General features: G+C 46.8%; 1 long non-coding RNA gene across 1 annotated transcript; it reads right to left on the reverse strand.

Moving 5' to 3' along the window:
• Positions 1 to 11,850: 11,850 nt before the first annotated feature.
• On the reverse strand, positions 11,851 to 13,211 carry LOC121047151. Its single transcript, XR_005798466.1, has 2 exons — positions 13,133 to 13,211; positions 11,851 to 12,371 (listed from the first exon to the last, which is right to left on the reverse strand). It is a non-coding gene; the product is annotated as an uncharacterized LOC121047151 (long non-coding RNA).
• Positions 13,212 to 18,026: the final 4,815 nt, after the last annotated feature.

An 18,026-nucleotide genomic window follows, 5' to 3' on the forward strand; every position in this document is an offset into this window, starting at 1 on the left:
TTTCGGTGTATATTTCTTTCCCAAAAAGTTTACCTTTTTTTTTTTCGGTGAATATGAAAGAAACATTATCGGACACCGGATCAGATGATCCCTGTAGCTGTGATATTTGTGATCACTCAAAGGAAAAAACCGCACATATACATACGTGGTCTTCGCTACAACTTCCGTCAGGACACACCTCAAAAACACCGAATTCGCGGTCATAATCTTCAGCGCGCTTCTTTTTCCTTTCAATTCTGACGACGTGACCGTCTGAGGTGTTGACCGTACAATGACCAGTGGAATGGCAAAGCAATAAAAATCCATTGTATTTTTGTTCTCAACCACAGGGAACTCCGAGAGACAGTTTTTTTTAAGATAGTTATTAACGGCTTTCCTCGATGTCCTCTGAAGTGCATGGTAACCAAACTTTGTTTTTAGGACCAGAAACTTGACAAACTAAGTTCGATCACAAAAAAGACACAGATGTCCCTCGAAGGCCAATCCAACATCTCTTCTCTTGCATGTTGAAGCTTGGAAGAGGGTAATCACGAAGACGTCACACAATGTCGAACCTTGCGAAGCCCTTTTTCCTCTCCCCCCCCCCCCCCTCTCTCTCTTCCACCCACCTCGACGCGGCCCTAAAAAACTAACCTTTTCGGTTAAAACCGAACTTTAGAAAACAGATTAGACGTACTTTTATCGGTTTGAACAGAAAACGCCGAACCTACAAACTGACCTTTTTCGGTTAAAACCGAATTTCCGAAAATGCATTCGGCGTACTTTTATCGGTTTTTATCGGTTTAAACCGAAAACTCCGAACCCTAATTATAAGCAAGTACAGGCATAACACATTCGTGAAAGAGCTGTGACATTGAGTTTATTCATCCGGCAAAAAATTTGTCGATTGTGGACTGTTTTGTCAGCACATACGATCTCAAAATAAAATTTTCAATACCAGCCAACGCAAGTAGCTCTTTACGGGACTCTTCCTTTGCAGACAGAAACTTCCGGAGCTGAGCGATGTGCTCAAAGCTATGGCTGTGACAGTTGGTAGCAAGTCATCCCTTTCTTCATCGTCATCTTCACTCTCACTGCTGCACTGTGCTGGCATTACTTCCTGTACTATGTCCTCTAATGAGTCATCACGACAAACACACACATCATCGTCAAGACTACCATATTCCGCCTGCTCGGCGTTCACATTATGTGGTTCAAGGCCAGAAAGCACGATGCCAGTGAGCTGGTCCTCATCCTCGATGTCGTCTTGGTCATCATTGCTAGTCTTGAAGCACATAATGTGAACGCTGTTTTCCGCTAATGTGTGCCCGCTTGAGCCCCGTTGAGTGTGCTTCTTTATGAGCACCGGTGCACTGCGGAGAAACAACACTTGTGAAATCACGCTCCGCAGGCATCGCTTCTCTGCGGTGCACCGGTGCTCGAACAGAAGCACACTCAACGGGGCCGCGAGTACAAAAGTATGAATTAAAGGAGTCATGAAATGCTTTTCCAACTTTTTCCTGTTTAGCTTTCCTCTTCAACTCATAAATCGCGCATTCTACCAAGCAGTTCAAGAAGATGGAAACGGGGCAGTCCCCTCTTGCTCGGACTCTCGTTTGAGTACCGGGACACAGCCATTGTCCCCCTAGAAGATTAGCCCGTCGCTCAAAATTCAGACAAAAGTTGCTTTCCCCACCTCAATCACCCCGAAGCTGACAGTGCTGCGGAAGCTACGTGCTCGTCGGGCCAGCCACATTTCTGCCACAAGATCACGCTCTCCCGCGCATACCCATGCGCAGAGAATGAGGCCAGGTGATGAAAGGGAGGCGGCTGATTGTCCGGCAAGCACGTAGCTTCCACCACAATGTCAGCTTAGGGGTGAAGGGATTAAGTGAGGTCCGGTGCCGTGTGACGTGCATTTGGACCTGGTGACGCGCTGGGGGGGCTTTGCAACGCGCTACGGGGACCGCGGATGTATCACAGTGAAAAGGCAGAGAGCTTACGAAGGGAAGGAGTTACGAAATAGTCCCTTGTGTTTTCGAATTTTCGTACCGAAAGTCACAGGCATTTGACTTTCTACCTTTTTTCTTTTGGCCAACTGAATGATGTGTTATTAGTAAAATCCCAATATAAATTGATTTATTCCAGCCAAAATTTGTTTCATGGGCCCTTTAAGCAAAAACACCGTTTGAATTAAGTGGCTTATAAATACATTAAAAACATAGCGGGACAACCAAAATTTTCAAGTCTGTTTGAATTAACCGGAAGTACGAGATATCAGTTTGAATTATCACAAACCTATTGTATTAATTACGTTCTGCAGCAACTTAGCGCTTAAAATTGCAATAAAGTGATTTTTAGGCTAAATTCATTTTTCTGGACTGCTCGATTATTCTGAACTTTGCGCGACCCCTTCATGTTCCGAAATATTGGTCAGTGACCGTAAAACTTAAACACAATGGTTACACACCACAGGTCCCGAGGACCATGACATCAATGAGCTGGCTTTCACCTTGTCCCAGGCAGCAGCGGAACACTATGGGTGGGACCCTGGGTCGACGCACCGGCCGGCTCATGGATGCCGTCCTGTACCCTGCACGGCACTGCGTGTGGCTTAACTGGCCAAGCAGAGGGTCATCGGATGACTTTTATGAGGCGTCGCTAGCTATTGTAAGTATATTTTTTGACACTCATGTCTGGTGATATACTTTGGTGTTGTACAACTGAACACATTTGGTGGCAGTTCAGTCTTGCCAATTAGGCCATTTTGAAACGGAACACATTTAGTGGTGGCTGGGTTAGGTTTCCTGGCTCGGCAATCTTGTAGCAGTGTCTAGACTCGGCACAAACCTTTTTTTACTTCACTGTCAGCGCTAGTGTAATCTCTGCAATGCTGCCAAAGCAACTTCTGCACGCGAACAAGATGCAAGACGAAGCCACATGCTCGTGCCCAGTGTACGACTACATGTATACATGGGCACTCGTGCCCATGTGTACCTACTCGAAATGTGGAGCGAGTTCGTTTTGGCCGACACTCCATGCGTTGATATTTGCGTAGTATATATTTTTTTTTTGTTATAAATGGCAGGTCTTGGCTGTTGATGCCACGGAGCACGTTGCCACTTGAAGCAATAGACCCTTTGCAAAACTCCCAAAAGGCTTCGTGCACCGCGCGATGAATAATGGGAGCCCTCGGTACGCTCCTCCCGCTACCACGTGATTACATGGCATACGCGAGCAGGTACAGGTTACCACGGCAACAACTTTTGAACAGCCGAGTCGGGCGAGCGACAAGCCACCGGCTGCCCCTTTCTCATTTCTCTCCTTCGTTGAAACGCTTCGTCGAAACGCTTCGTTGAAACCTGCCACAGTTGCGGCGCTCCATCACTCAATTTTTGCGGACTATATTACGTTATGGACAGCACAAGGAAACCCCGGACAAATCGAAGAAACTCTTCAACGGGGCTGTGATGCAGTCGAAATCTACACCTCCACAATAGGACTCACCTTATCTCCCTCCAAAACTCAACTACTGGTCACATCCTCCAAGAGAGGACCTGACCCCGACCGAAAACTCATCAAAATCAAGCTACAGGACAAGGGAATTCAACAAGTTGATCAAATCAAAATTCTAGGAGTAGTATTCCAATTCAACGGTAAACCAGAAGGATCACTCAACCGCCTTCACGCCCAAATCAATCAGATTGCACATCTGCTACAACGGACCACATATCACAGAACCGGACTCAAAGAGCATAATCTACTCCATATCATTGACGCCTTCGTCATATCTCGTCTCCTATACACACTACCGTACCTCACGACAACATGTACCCAAATCACTTAAATGTAAACATTGTACCCAAATCAGAAAGCTCGAAACCAGTCTCCGTAAACTGTATCGACTCGCCTTGGGAGTGCCGCGCTACACGTCCAGCGAACGCCTTCTCAACACGGGAACTTTCAACATCATTACAGAGCGCATACAAATGCACAAAGACGGGTAGATATTACGACTCTACCTCAAACTAAGGGCAAACAATTTTGCAGACACTAGATATCAGCACGGACTCACTTCCCCCAGTCCCCATACCTCCCCCTCCGTGGAAAAGCGCCAACCCAAATGTTACAGTAGAACCACTACCGAAAAACATGAACCCCCACAACAACCCTGAGACAAGAAAACTCCGCGCCAAAGCCCACAAAAAGCGAATATGCTACCTACATGAGACAAATCACGATATGTATTTTGCTGATGCCAGTCACCAGGTCACGCATGGCAAAATAGCTTTCGTTAAAGGGCAGCTCCGCTCAATTTTGAAAAATTTAGGCTTACATGCGATTCCATTTCACAAAGCACTACTAAACAGCTCTACATCTTCGGATTCGCGAAATGTGGAATATTATTTGTGTAATCCTAATTTAAACAACAGCTGATACCGAAACCGAAACTTCGGTTGCGTCAGGCAACATTGGTCTCACGTCGTCAGAGTCATGGCCACGTCACGTCGAATCACATGGTCTTGTGACGCTTGCGGGGGCGAGGGACAGGACACGCGACGCGGGCAGGTTGCTTCGCATGGCGTGGACAGTGATGGCCCAGGGGAGAGGGGGAAGGGGAGAAGACGAAAGAGAAGGGGAGCGGAGAAACAGACTGATGAGCACGCAGGGCAATGCAAACTAGCGCATCCACGTGGACGCTGTTCAGCCAACACCGGGAGGAGAAACTCATGACGTCATCGTTCAATTTTGCTCCGAGAAGTAAAAACAAACGAAACGTGAGAATGATGTAGCCATAGTGGCTCATTGTCAGCTACTTGAACTCCGTGGCATTGACTGCACTGATGATTGCGCCTCCCGCCGCATGCTAGAGTTGGCAGATTTCGGCCACTTGGCTCCCTTGAAGGTTTGCTGGCCAGTTTAATAAATATATAGACGGAATTAGATCGTAATATTTGACATGGGGTCTTCCTATATGATACTGAAGAGAGCTACATAGTTTTCTAAATATCGAAAATGAAGCGGAGTTGCCCTTTAACACACGCACTAATACACATTGCTCCGAAACCTTCACAAAACCTTTAACGATCGACGATTTGGAAGAATGCGAAACTACACCGACAACACCTTACACTTAAAACGGATAACCTAGTCTGTGAAATACATGTCCGCTACCTGGACAAAAAGTTCCGCCTCATATGGACGCCTGGCCACCAAGGCGTGGAGGGTAATGAGACAGCCCATCGTCTCACGCTCGAAAACTCCCTGGGTCCCGTCTCGTCATGGCCAGCTATCTACTCGGCAGGCGCAACAAGGAACGCTCGCAGAGCCTGCGGAAGTCGAGGTTAAAAGAACAATGTGAAGAGCGGACCATTTACCCTCACCCTCCAAAGACCATGTCTAGGCAACAATCCTCCCTCGTCAGGCAAGCCCAGACCAACTCTCTTCCATTGCACTACATCTTCCACCACATCTACAAACGACCAGACTCCCCCACCTGCCCAAAATGCGGAGAATACCCTTTTATCCCCCATACCTACTGGTCTCGTAACCCACCCACCCTTCCCCCAACCCTCTCACACATCATTTCTTGGGAGGAATGGCTGGCCCTACCCATGGGCATTGACATACCCACCGCACTAGAAGCACTAATTGATCACTCCAGTCCCCTTGCGGAATCCATCCGCGAGACGTGCGCCGGACGGACCGTCCGGACCAAGACGTAGGCCCTTACACAAAGTAAAGTTTTGCTTGCTTGCTTGCTTGTGGTGCAAAATAAGTGGATTCGGTGACACTTCCGTTACGACGAATAACGTATTCAAATAAGCTCACCTGTCGTAATGCCTTTACGCTGTTACAGATACAGTACGCCGCCAAACGGCTTGGCGGATGGGCGGGATGGCTGCAACGGCTGCTGGCGGCAGCTGCCGGGACACGTGGGCAGTCGCAAAGGAGAAAGTCGTGATCTGTACCGAGGGTTCCCGAAATTCCCTGATGGGCGGGATGGCTGCAACAACTGCTGGCGGTAGCTGCCGGGACACGTGGGCAGTCGCAAGGAGAAAGCGCGTGATCTGTACCGAGGATTCCCGAAATTCCCTGCCGTCGTGGCGCTGTACGTTTTGCAAGGGGTCGATTCTTCCGCTCTTGGCCTCCGGTTTTACCTTGTAAAGTCGTGACAGTGTCTGCTTTATTTTTTTGCGGTATTTCCCGTGTGTCGACGTGTGTGGTATTTCCCGTGTGCCGAAATATTTTTTAAACTGACGTTCGCTCAGGTGAGAGTTTACTGTATACTCGACTACTGTGCGCTGCCCCAGAGCCGTAAATGTAGAGAGTTTGGCCATTCGTTGGGAAGTATAGGAGACAAATGAAGAGGCGCCATTGGCCGAAAGCGGACTGGGCGTGTTCCAGGGCGTCTTCAGAAATTTAAATGTGACCAACCAGAAGCCGGAAATAATACCCTGGCGGTGGTCGCGAGAAACAAACCTGATAACTGCATTGGAGTAACTCTCAACGGCTGAAAATATGGTACATGCGATGTTTCAATCACGTTAATCCAAAAAGATGGTGGAAGAGTGCGACTAGCGGAACGATCGACATAATCCTTACGCCAAGCACCCAGGGCCGGGAATCTGCCGTCCGAACGGTCACACTCTGTTCGTGCAAAACAGAGTTGTGCGGCGCATTCGTTTCTTAATCTTTCTGCATGATCATGATCAAAACAACACGTGCACCCTATTTTCAACCACAAAGAGTTACTACACTTCACTCTTATGCGCTTATTAAAACCATATACGAACATAGACTTTTGATCAGAACTGTTTGCCGCTACCACCGCTAGGGGATTCTTTTCGGCTTCTGGTTGGTCAAGAGAGCATGCCAAGCCCTCTTTCCGACTCTGCCGCACGCCCTGACTGCCAGCGCCTCCCATTGACCAAACTCTCTACATATACGGCTCTGCGTTGCCCTACATGTTTGGATAACATACTGTTTCTGTTCACCTGGTAGGCACTTTCATTCTCTACATACACCATAGGTTGAAAATGCCCTGAATCATGGATCAAGCCTTGCAAGATGGAACTTCTCTTTAGGCCCAGTGCCTGGATCAAGTGTTGTCCCCCACCCCCTCAGGCCTTTCTGTCATATAAATTGTTGGTATTTCTTAAGAAAATGCGCATAGCCTGCCGACCACATCTTACATTCCAATTGTTAGTTTGAACCCGAGGGGGACCAAAACATTGTACGAGTTTAAATTACCGGAAGTTTCCTTTCTAGAAACATATAGGATGGGACCTGCATGTTAGCTTGAATTATTTGCGAGTTTGCATTAAGAGGGCTTGGACTAATGAGATTCCACTGTACAAAGAGTGTGGTTAATCCAAGGTTCAGATTACTCTGAAATATGTCGGGTGATTACTGAAAGGTTAAGATACAAAAATTTTGGTAGAAAGGAAATGAATCTCCTCAGTTTTTAATTTTTCTCGCCACTTTAACTGCTAGGCACGCTATGTCTGAAGTTTTTCAGAAGATCATGGCATCGGTCTTCGCCCATTTACACTTGGAAAGAAATGCTACCGGCAATAAGGGCTACGAAGTTTTCTTTGTGTTTGAAATTATGTACGCTAGTGTGTATCACTTGTTTCTCTTGTGCTACCTTTGCGCAAGCTTGCCGACGTGCTCGCTTTGGCGAGTGAGGAAGAGCTAAACTCAATTGGACGTGGTGTGCTATCTTTTACACAAACTCGGTATTCCTATAGACCTTTTCATCTCGGCAGTTACCTGACTGGTAACTGCCGCATTGACACACATGGTGCCATAGAATGGCTTTAGTTTGGTTGGTTTTTGGTTTCAGTGGGCTCGCGGCTGTGTTATGTGCGATAAGAGACAAACCCGCCAATCGAAGTCTTGTCTTCTAGACAAGACTTCGATTGCCAGGTACCCCTTCATGGATTTGTGTAGACAGATGTTATTTGTTTGAACATGCACTAGTGATTCAAAACTATCAATAAATTGACTATCAATACTATTGATAGTTTTTGCACCACTAGAGCGAACACAGATGCCGCACCGCCGCTCACCTCCCTTCCTCCTCTCCGCCCAAACTCCCGTCTTCATCATCACTGAAAACTGAACCAAGTTGGGATGGTAAGTGCTTGGGCTAGTTGGTGTCCCATTTGAAAAAAAGAAGAGAGCGACGCAAATTAGTGTCGCTAGACTATCGATAGTAAACAGTTGACAGTACTATCGATAGGTTTACGATGGTCGACTATCGATAGTACTATCCATAGCTTTTCGACAGTCGACTATTGATAGTAGTGTCTAGTTTTTCGATAGTCGACTATCGATAGTTTTTTTGCTATCGTGTCAGATTTCTGGCTACTTTCGCTACTATTGATAGTTTTGCATCACTAACAGGTACGCTCTTTCAGCGGCGTCGAGGGTAAATCTGGCATCGACATTGCTGCACCCGAGCGATTTCCATGATGATGGTCTCTTCAGCGTCGTGCATTATGTGCCTCGGGCACTTTTGCCAGGCACTCAAGTTTTCCTCGACACGTTTTTCACCCCGGGAGGCAACCCTGTGTGTCTAAATAAATTATTTGTAGTTTATTTAAATTCATAAATAGGTCAAACAAATGTTTCTACTACAATCATGATTCCCCCATATAATCAAAAGTAACTTTTGGATTCGTTATGAAGGCAGAGCACGATGCTTTCAAGAAAGTGACTACTTGCATTGTCCATATTTGCAGCCTTCTTTAAGATCGTAAATGTGTAAATATACCTTGTGTTTCTTATTGCACAACTAACACTTAAGCAAATTTCCAGTGTCATAAATAATTGGCCTCTCAACCCTTGTCCGTCTTGGGGACCTCTCCATACTCTATATGCGCCAGTGCTAACGCCGATTCCTTTCCCCGACGGTGCATATATAAAATAATGTGCAGAAGTTGCACGCATAACAATGGCATGCAGTTAGGTAGTAAATATAAGTATCAGACAACACTTCACAAAGCAAGACAAAAAAAATAAAAAAAATTGGGGCTCCTATTCACACTGTAAAGACAGTTAGTTGGCCAGCGAAGCTGTGGTATCACTGCAACGATTGCCCACTGCACTATACCAAAACGTTTTTTGTAAAGACCCTTTTCATTGCAAATGCCACCAGGCGGTGCTCCAGTTTGACGTCCCAGCGAACTTCCGATTCACAGAAGGAATGAACAAAACCCACCTTGAGACAGCTGCCTGAAATGTCGATGAAATGTTTAACCACCAATTCTTCAGGTGAATGCCAAAAAAAAAAAAAACGAAGAAATGGGAGATGCTGTAAACGACTTATTTTTTGCGGGTTCAATATTTCGCAATTCACGTTAAAGCTGAAGTTTTGGAATAATTCGCGGGTTCTAATTTTCGCGATGCGGTGGAATCTCAATATAAATTCCAATGTATTCACGTTTTACCAGAATCGTTCGCGTGACCTATTTTTTACGAAATGTAGGCGGTTTGCAAAATTTAAGTCCTTTACAGTATGTTAATAAGTTTCGAATATTTTGTAAACAAACTTTCCTCCTCCAAGACATTAAATTGTACAGCCGAATGCCCTCATTAAATCTCCAACCTTGTTGTCCGTGTAGCATTTATACTTTCTAGCATGGGTGACATAAGCAAACTCGACAGACTCGTAAAGACTGTGCGATCAGAAGTCGCTTGGGACGCAAGCAGCAATTCATGTTTGTAAACAGCGAAAGGGCCTATGTGAAAGACTGTATGGTGCCGTTACCATGGCAACTTATGAAACCGCAATTTTTACCGAGAGACGCATGCGGGGAGCACTATGTGTTTCGCATTGTGCACGCCTAATCTATCATGTGGTTCCAACACTTGTGGTTTTCTTATTGAAAAATACAAGCGTCAAAACTACACGATAGAAGACAAGGAGCGCACAATGCTTTTCTGTCCACTACTGTTCTGTTGACAGACACAAAAGAAAACTTACCAACGAGTCAGATACAGCTTCGCTGTAAAATTGCGGTAAAACTCAACGAAAAAACGAATGCAACGTGTTGGCGAAGGGGAGGGAGGCGCGACGATTTGAAGCCACCTTATGGCGGCTATGTGACATGATTTCAAGATGGCAGCACCCATGCGACGGGGTGAAAAAAATCTATAGAATTTTAGAAATAAATTGAAGGGATGCCATACAACCACTTGCAGGGGGGATTGAATAGCTTGGGAGCCCAAGCTACTGTTGCATTGGTAGGAGACTACATTTGGAAGATGGAGTGGCGGTAGCTGGCTTCAATCGCTGTGTTGGCATGTGCATCTGTTGACATTTGGTGACCATAGCAAGCAGAATTTATTGTCCAGGAGGAGACTGGTGTGGCGAGATCAGGTGCATGCTTGCGCTCTTTTGCAGTACTTTTCAATAAGGCCGCAGGACATGAACATAGAGTAGAGTTCTCAATAAGGACAATGTGGATGGCTGATATTTTCCAGCACCTAATATTTTGACAAGCCTTGCATGAAAAAAATTTTTTTTTTTCTTACCTGGAACATGGTGCTGAAGTATCAAACTGCCTCTGATGTGAATGAAAAAAGATGCCACGAGAACATCTCTGTGCTAATAGTCGCCGACAAGATGAGAAACGCAGGGCATCTCTTAGCGCCCAGCCTCCAGCAAGCACTTGTCGCCTTTTCTCATGCTCTGTCTGCGTGTGCATTCTGGAGGCTTGCAAGACGCCAAAGCATTGCCGAATGTAGGAGGCTCCTCCCTGCAATTCTTGTTGTCCTACATTTAGTCCTCCAGGTCAGTACAAAAACATACAAGTCTATTCAACACCCGAACACGATTTGGGCGATATGTTAGATATAGTCCCTAACGGAATGAGAACGTCTGGGCGTGTCTTACAAATGCCCGGGCTTGAAGCATTGCCAAAAGTAGGAAGCTTCTCCCTACTGTCCTCATCTTGCGAGTTGCTAGAGTTATTAAACCATTTTAAATGTGGCAATGCTACACCATACAATAACGGTTTTTACAAAAGCAATTTCTGGTTGATCTTATCAAAAGCTTGCTATAAATCGAAATAAATATCGACTTTCTTCCAAGAAAGAAGAAATGGCACCGTGTATTCAAGTGTGCAGAAACTAATTTCTAAATCTGGGGATATGCATGCTTCAATGATGGGGCAAACAAAATCGGTGCTGTTTTTAACAATAAAAGAAGATAAATCTGGACCCAAAAACAGCCCAGCTTTAATTTCTTTATTGCTTTCAACATTTCGGTGTCAACTTCCTTGATTGCTGAAATGTTAGTCAATATTACTGAAGAAAAAAGATGTGCTTTTATTGACCAACGTGTGAACGATGTAAAAAAACATTTTTGGAAACAGCAGATCTCAAACAATATCCGGACCCGCTTGGCAATGGTAGCAATGTGTGTACATATGTTCTTAGATCTAGGTCAGTTGACAAGCTTCGGAAAACGCCCGACGCCTTTTAGCGGTGCATCCGCTTAATGGCACCTGCTACACGATCGGCCCGTCATATGGTCATATGGACAGATCCGGTGAAACATTGGATGCACATTACCTGCGGCGGAAAGTGACTTTATTACAATAACACAATACCTTACAATAAACATAAGGTCTTCACAATACTTAATGCAAAAAGAGCGTCGTTCAAAAAATGTTCTCTGTTGACCATGGAGGCATTGACGCTGTGGCACTAGGAATGTTATCTACCTATACCTGCTTGCATGCCAGCAACAGAGAACTGTTTTCGAATGCTGCTTTTCTGTGGAGCTTGTCAACTGATAGATCTAAGAATGTTGCCATGTAGGGCCTGAGTGGAGGCACCTATTTTCTCAAGCACCAGTTTAGAAACCCCCATTTTATTCAATCCTTTCAAAAAGACACACAGTTTAGAGAAAATGGCAACAAACTTGCTTTTCGCAAATTCAGGAAAACGCAATTCACCGAACTCGACTGCTTGCTCTGCCTTGGCCGACGGTAAAGCCGAGCCAGTCAGCGAATCGCTCGCTTGGGCGGCCAGCACATTCAGAATATGATGGACATGTTTTGTGCATGTCACAACCCTGCCATTTTTGCAATTACATTCTGCCTGGTTTACAGCCTAAGAGAGAAGAGAGTGCTCGAAGCATAGGCAAACACGCCTCAGTGAATCGCGCTAGCATTTAGGGGCTTCCAGATTTGCTTATGCCAATTGAATAGATTCACTAAATGGCCATCCTTTTTCAATAACTAATGTTGCTGTAAACTGAGCTTCGATAAAATGGTCCCGTTCTCGAAAACATGCTTCTATGGAATTGTCTTCGGTCAACTGTCGTAGACCTCTGCACGAGTGAAACTGAGCAGTAGTTGTAGGTGCAGCACATTCTGTAAGCATAAAATAAAGGCACACAGCCAAACAACGCACCTCAGTGATGCCTAGCAGACCACTAAACAAATAAATATTTAACACGGGGTACTATTCTGTTTCATACCTCCAACATTACCGCCCCGCTTCGGCTCGTCAGTATACTTCGTTTCAGCTTCGGTTTAGAGGCAGTCAAAGCTACAAGCGCCAGCTCCGGGCTTTCAGCATCCCTGCCAAGCATGCGCGCTCGTGCAGTGCAAGCACTGTTCTGGGCCACATGCTCGCGCTTGTAGCATTGTTGACAGCTGCCCCGCAAGGATACTTTCCGGACATGCGGAAACATCTCAATACAAGTACTATCCACCCCTGCTTAACCACATGTTCTTTACGAACATAACTCGGCTTCCTAGCAATATTTTAGAACGCCATAAGTTAAAGAATATTTTCAAACAGTAAAAGCCTATCTTGCAATTGCGCAACATAAACAGAACAGTGCAGGTAGAGCTGCATGGCCACTTTCTACTTGTCCGGATTCATACAAAATATGATTGTCGTTAGCAAACTTTTAGGTAATGAAAACAGGAAAATGAACAAGAGTGTGTGATGGGTTTGGAAGGGAAAGAAACGTGGACAAAAGGCAAACACAAGCAATTTAGAACAGACGAGTCGACCCACCCAGCTAATGCTCTGTACGAACAATCTCAACCTTAAATACTACTTTCTATACAAATACAAGATACCCAGGATATTAAGAGATAAATAGTCACCAAAATTAACGTACCGATTGGGCAGTGCTGTTCGTAAATCAAGTAAATCGCCGAAGTCACAGCACGTTCACGAAACAAAACAGCCATCTTGGAAAAATAAAAATAGTGATGGTGATAGCGATGTGTGTTCTGTAAAAACTCCGAGGACAAATGTAGTCAATGTTTTTTCTTTAAATTTATGTGTAGCACCTGGAAACGCTTTGGAAAACATACTTTACCTAGAAAAACTTCATTAAAATCATGGTGACAAAATAGTCTAAAGTTTAGGCATTTAGACGTGTTGAAATACACTTGGCAATGTCTACGTGGAGTGCAAGTTCGTCCGTTTCTTTTGCAGGGGTTGTGGTGATGTCAGAATGCAGAGCTCTGATTGGAGGATAGTGGATAGACCTGAAGGCAGCTAGCATTGTGTACCCACCATCCTTCAATCAGAGCTTGGCATTTCGACGTCACTACAACCCCTGCAAAAAAAAGCAGAACCTGCACTCCGCATAAACCTTTTCTCAGTAATTAAATGCAAACAGAACAGACCTGAGAACCCTTCTTGCTGATAGCCTTTCCTTGAAAGTGTGAATGGTCAAAAGTCAATGCCATGATAAGCTGAAATACTTCGGGCATAGCATGCTAAGGTGGCAAGAAAAATTAAACGGGGATAGCTATCTTCTTTTCATCAAACTTGTCGGAGCTTCATCTTTTGTATAAATACTGTCGTATAAAGAAGACAAAGTCTGGCAGCATGTGAGACGGTGAGCTGGCTGGGCCACGCGTGAGGGTCCGAGATGCGCATGACTGGCAGATACGCTTAAGGTTCGTTAAAGGACTCACGGGTATTGGTTTGTGGCCCCGGGCTTTGACCTTTCTCTCGCCTCGGAACACGACATGGTGGCAGCAGTGGGATACTGAACAATCCTCCATCGTTTCTCGGGACCTGAGAAGCCGCACCAAACTCTGCAGTTCGACCGAACGGCCAGCAAAGAAGATTCGAGCCGCTGCTAGATCTACGCCATGACTAGCAACGCAGACGGTTCGGGGGCTTCAATCTCCCAGGCCAGCAGAGGACCTTCCTTCTTCAACCCCTTTGCGGTCGAGCTACCGGAGAAGCTAGATTTCAGGAATCCGAGCGACTGGAAGGACTGGAAGGCGATGGATCATTCAGTGGGACCGCTACCGGATCATCTCGGGGCTTCATCTCTGTGACGCTTTAACTAAGGTGAAAACCTTCATCTAAGCGATGGGCAGAGGATGTCCTTTCTTCGCTCGAGATGACACAAGAGGAGCTGAACGACTACGACATAGTCAAAACTAAGTTCGACACACACTTCATTCCGCGGGTGGACGTCATCTTTGAGAAAGCGAAGTTTAATTCTAGAAAGCAAGAGCTGGACGAGCCTGTGGAGCTCTTTATCACGGCATTGTACAGATTGGCGGATACCTGTGACTACGGCCCTTTACGGGACGAGCTCATATAGGACCGCATTGTCGTCGGACTCCTGGACAGGAAACTAAGCGAGAAACTCCAGCTCGATGCTAAGCTTACACTGCAGCGCGCGACTACGGCAGCTTGATCATCAAACGGTAAAGCGCCAACAGACTGAGCTACGCAGCACAAAGACAGACGGCGACGTTCTTGAAGAACTCAGAAGACAGCCGAAAACAAAAAGCGAGAACAAGGACTTTCGACGTCCGAACATGTTGCCTCTTTAAGCCCTGTCTAATAATTCGCCATGGACGTGCCGATGGTGTGGCAGTTCACGGAAACACGCCAAGTCTCAATGTGCCGCAAAAGACAAGAAGTGCAACGCCTGCGAAAAGCTAGGCCACTTTGAGAGAGTCTGTTTTTCCAAACACACTCGAGAAAATTTCAGTATACAAGAGCACGGACAAAGACTGAATGAAGTCTTCCTCGGCGAGTTGGTACACTCAAGCAACGGGCAATGTACCAGGGGAAGCCTGGTACATTACAGCCAAAGTAAACAACCAAGACATCACATTCAAGGTGGACACGGGGGCGGACGTCACAGCTATCCCTCCCAATATGTGCGACGCGACAACGTTTGCAACTTTGCAGACAACAGGGACGGATCTTTATGGAGCAGGCCACACTCCGCTGAACATGCTAGGCAAGTTCACAGCGACGGTAACGTGGAATGGGCGCACTACTAGAGAAATCATCTATGTGTCCGACCAGCTAAAACACCCACTGCTGGGGCAGCCTGCAATTGAAGCCCTTCAGGTACTACCTAGCTTGAACAAAGTCAAAGCCGAAAGCAAGCCGGAGTATGACCACCTCCGTAAAAAATACCCCTTGTTTTTCCAAGGACTGGGGAAAATGAATGTGGAGTAGAAGATCGCGCTTCACCCTGATGCGAGACCATTCGCAATCGCATACCCGAGACGGGTACCTCTACCTCTGCTACCCAGCACTCAACAGGAATTGCAACGGATGCAAGACATGGACGTTATTGAGAGTCGACCATGCCGCAGCATGGTGCGCACCCATGGTGGTGGCTAAAAAGCAAGACAGTTCTCTTCGTATCTGCGTGGACTATACACAGCTAAACCCGCAACTGGTGCCGGAGCGGATCATCATGCCAACCGTAGAGGAGAGCTTGGCAAGACTCGCCGGGGCGACGGTATTCAGCAAACTAGATGCCAATGCCGACTACTGGCAAGCACCACTAGCCCCAGAGTCAAAGGAACTGACGACTTTTATCACACCAGTGGGACGGTTTCAATTCAAAAGACTCCCGTTTGGCATTGCGACAGCGCCCGAAGCCTTTCAGCGGGAGATGCTAAGGATCCTAGAGGGAATCCCAGGACAAGTATGTCATATGGATGACATCTTAGTTTTCAGTCGTGACAAAAGGGAACACAACAAAAATCTTGAGCTGGTACTCTGCCGCCTCCACGACTCCGGAGTGACCCTGAACACCTCAAAGTGTGAGTTCTCCAGGAAGAGCATCAGGTTTCTGGGCCACCTTCTGGACAGCAGGGGCATTGCGGCAGACCCCAAGAAAACGGAAGCGATCGTCCAGATGTCGGCACCTGGAAGCTTGGCAGACCTGCGATCATTCTTGGGGATGGTCAACCACCTTGGGAAATTTCTTCCCGACATAGCCAAGAAAACCAAGCCACTTCGAGATCTGCTACACGAGGATGCTAGCTGGCTCTGGAGCGAGCCTCAGGAAGAAGCATTCCTTAACATCAAAGATCTCCTATGCAAGATTCCTGTGCTCACACTCTATAAACCGGATGCACAACTTACATTGTCGACGGATGCGTCTTCGTTTGCACCGGGGGCGGTTCTGCTCCAAGAGGAAAACGGCTAAAGACGACCAGTGGTATACGCATCGAGAGCCACGACACAAATGGAGCAGAGATACGCCCAAGTTGAAAAGGAGGCTTTGGCCATCGTATGGGCCTGTGAACATTTCCGGACCTACTTGGTAGGAAAGGGATTCCACATCGAAACAGACCACAAGCCTCTGGTGCCACTGTTCACAACGAAACGTCTTGACGAAATGACACCAAGGCTACAGCGTCTGAGGATGCGCATCTTTGAGTATGACTTTGCGATATCCCACGTACCGGGCAAAGAGATGTTCACTGCGGATGTCTTCTCCAGGAAACCCCTACCGACCACACGCCAGTCTACAGACTCAAGGCACACCGTGGAGATCAGTGAAACGTTGGTTCACGAGTATGAAATGCTAACAGTGGAGCTCCTTCCAGCCTCTACCTCATTTTTGTCCAGACTGAAGGCAGAGCTTTCCAAAAACCCAACCACATCAAGGGTTATGGAATACTGCGAAAAACAATGGCCGACAAGGAACAAACTTCCTCCGAACTTAAGCAAATTCGCGAGTCTCGCCGCAGACCTTTCGGTTGCGCAGGAATTACTAATGCGTAACGTTACTAATGCGTAACGACCGGCTGGTGATCCCGCCTAGTCTGCAAGGAGAAGTCTTGGAGCGATTGCACAGCGGCCATCAGGGTGTTGTCCGATGCCGGGCAAGAGCCATAGAGTCCGTCTGGTGACGTGGCTTAAGCACGAAAATACATGAAAATGTGAGTCGCCGTCCTACCTGTCAGCAATATAGACGACCACATACAGAACCCCTTCTACAGACTCCACTACCCGATCGTCCCTGGCAGGAAATTGGAACGGACCTTTTCCAGTTCAGGGGGAAGAAGTATATAGTCATCGTCGACTACTACTCGAAGTTCTTCAAACTTGAAGAAATACCTCAAACAACCACAGAGGACATTATCAAGGTTTTCAGCCAGAACTTCGCTAGACACAGTTGCCCAGAAGTCATCCGCTCCAACAACGGTCCCCAGTTTGGCTCAACCAAGTTCCGGTGATTCGCCAGAGAGTGGGGAGTCGAACTGTTTGCTTCAAGCCCGTATTATCCCCAGAGTAACGGAGAAGCGGAGAGAGCGGTGCAGACTGCGAAGAAAACCTTGAATTCAGCATAAGCTCTTCTGGCCCACCGAACCATCCCTGGGCCCAAAGGGTTTTCCCCTGCCGAACTTTTGATGGGGCAGAAGTTACGCTCCACTCTTCCAACGGCGCCCCGTACCTCTCTGGCAACACTCCAGGAGGTATCGGCAATGATACAGGAAACGGAAGACAAGATAGGCGTCTAACTATAATAGGCGCCACCGTACAAGAAATGGCAGGGAGCTACACCCACATGCAGCAGTGTGGATTCACGCGGGAGCGGCCGGACCACCTTGGTCTTACCTTGTAGAAACCAACCAAGGAACGATACGACGCACAAGGCACCATCTCCAGCCCGCGATTCCCGACAGCGACAGCCAGCAGGCCGGTTAACGGGAGAACGATCCTCAAGCAACCATAAGACGAAGTGGGAGAATTTCACGACCACCGGAACGCTATGGACA

Source organism: Ixodes scapularis, unplaced genomic scaffold (assembly GCF_016920785.2).
Source record: "Ixodes scapularis isolate PalLabHiFi unplaced genomic scaffold, ASM1692078v2 ptg002596l_1__unscaffolded, whole genome shotgun sequence".
Classification (NCBI taxonomy): domain Eukaryota; kingdom Metazoa; phylum Arthropoda; class Arachnida; order Ixodida; family Ixodidae; genus Ixodes; species Ixodes scapularis.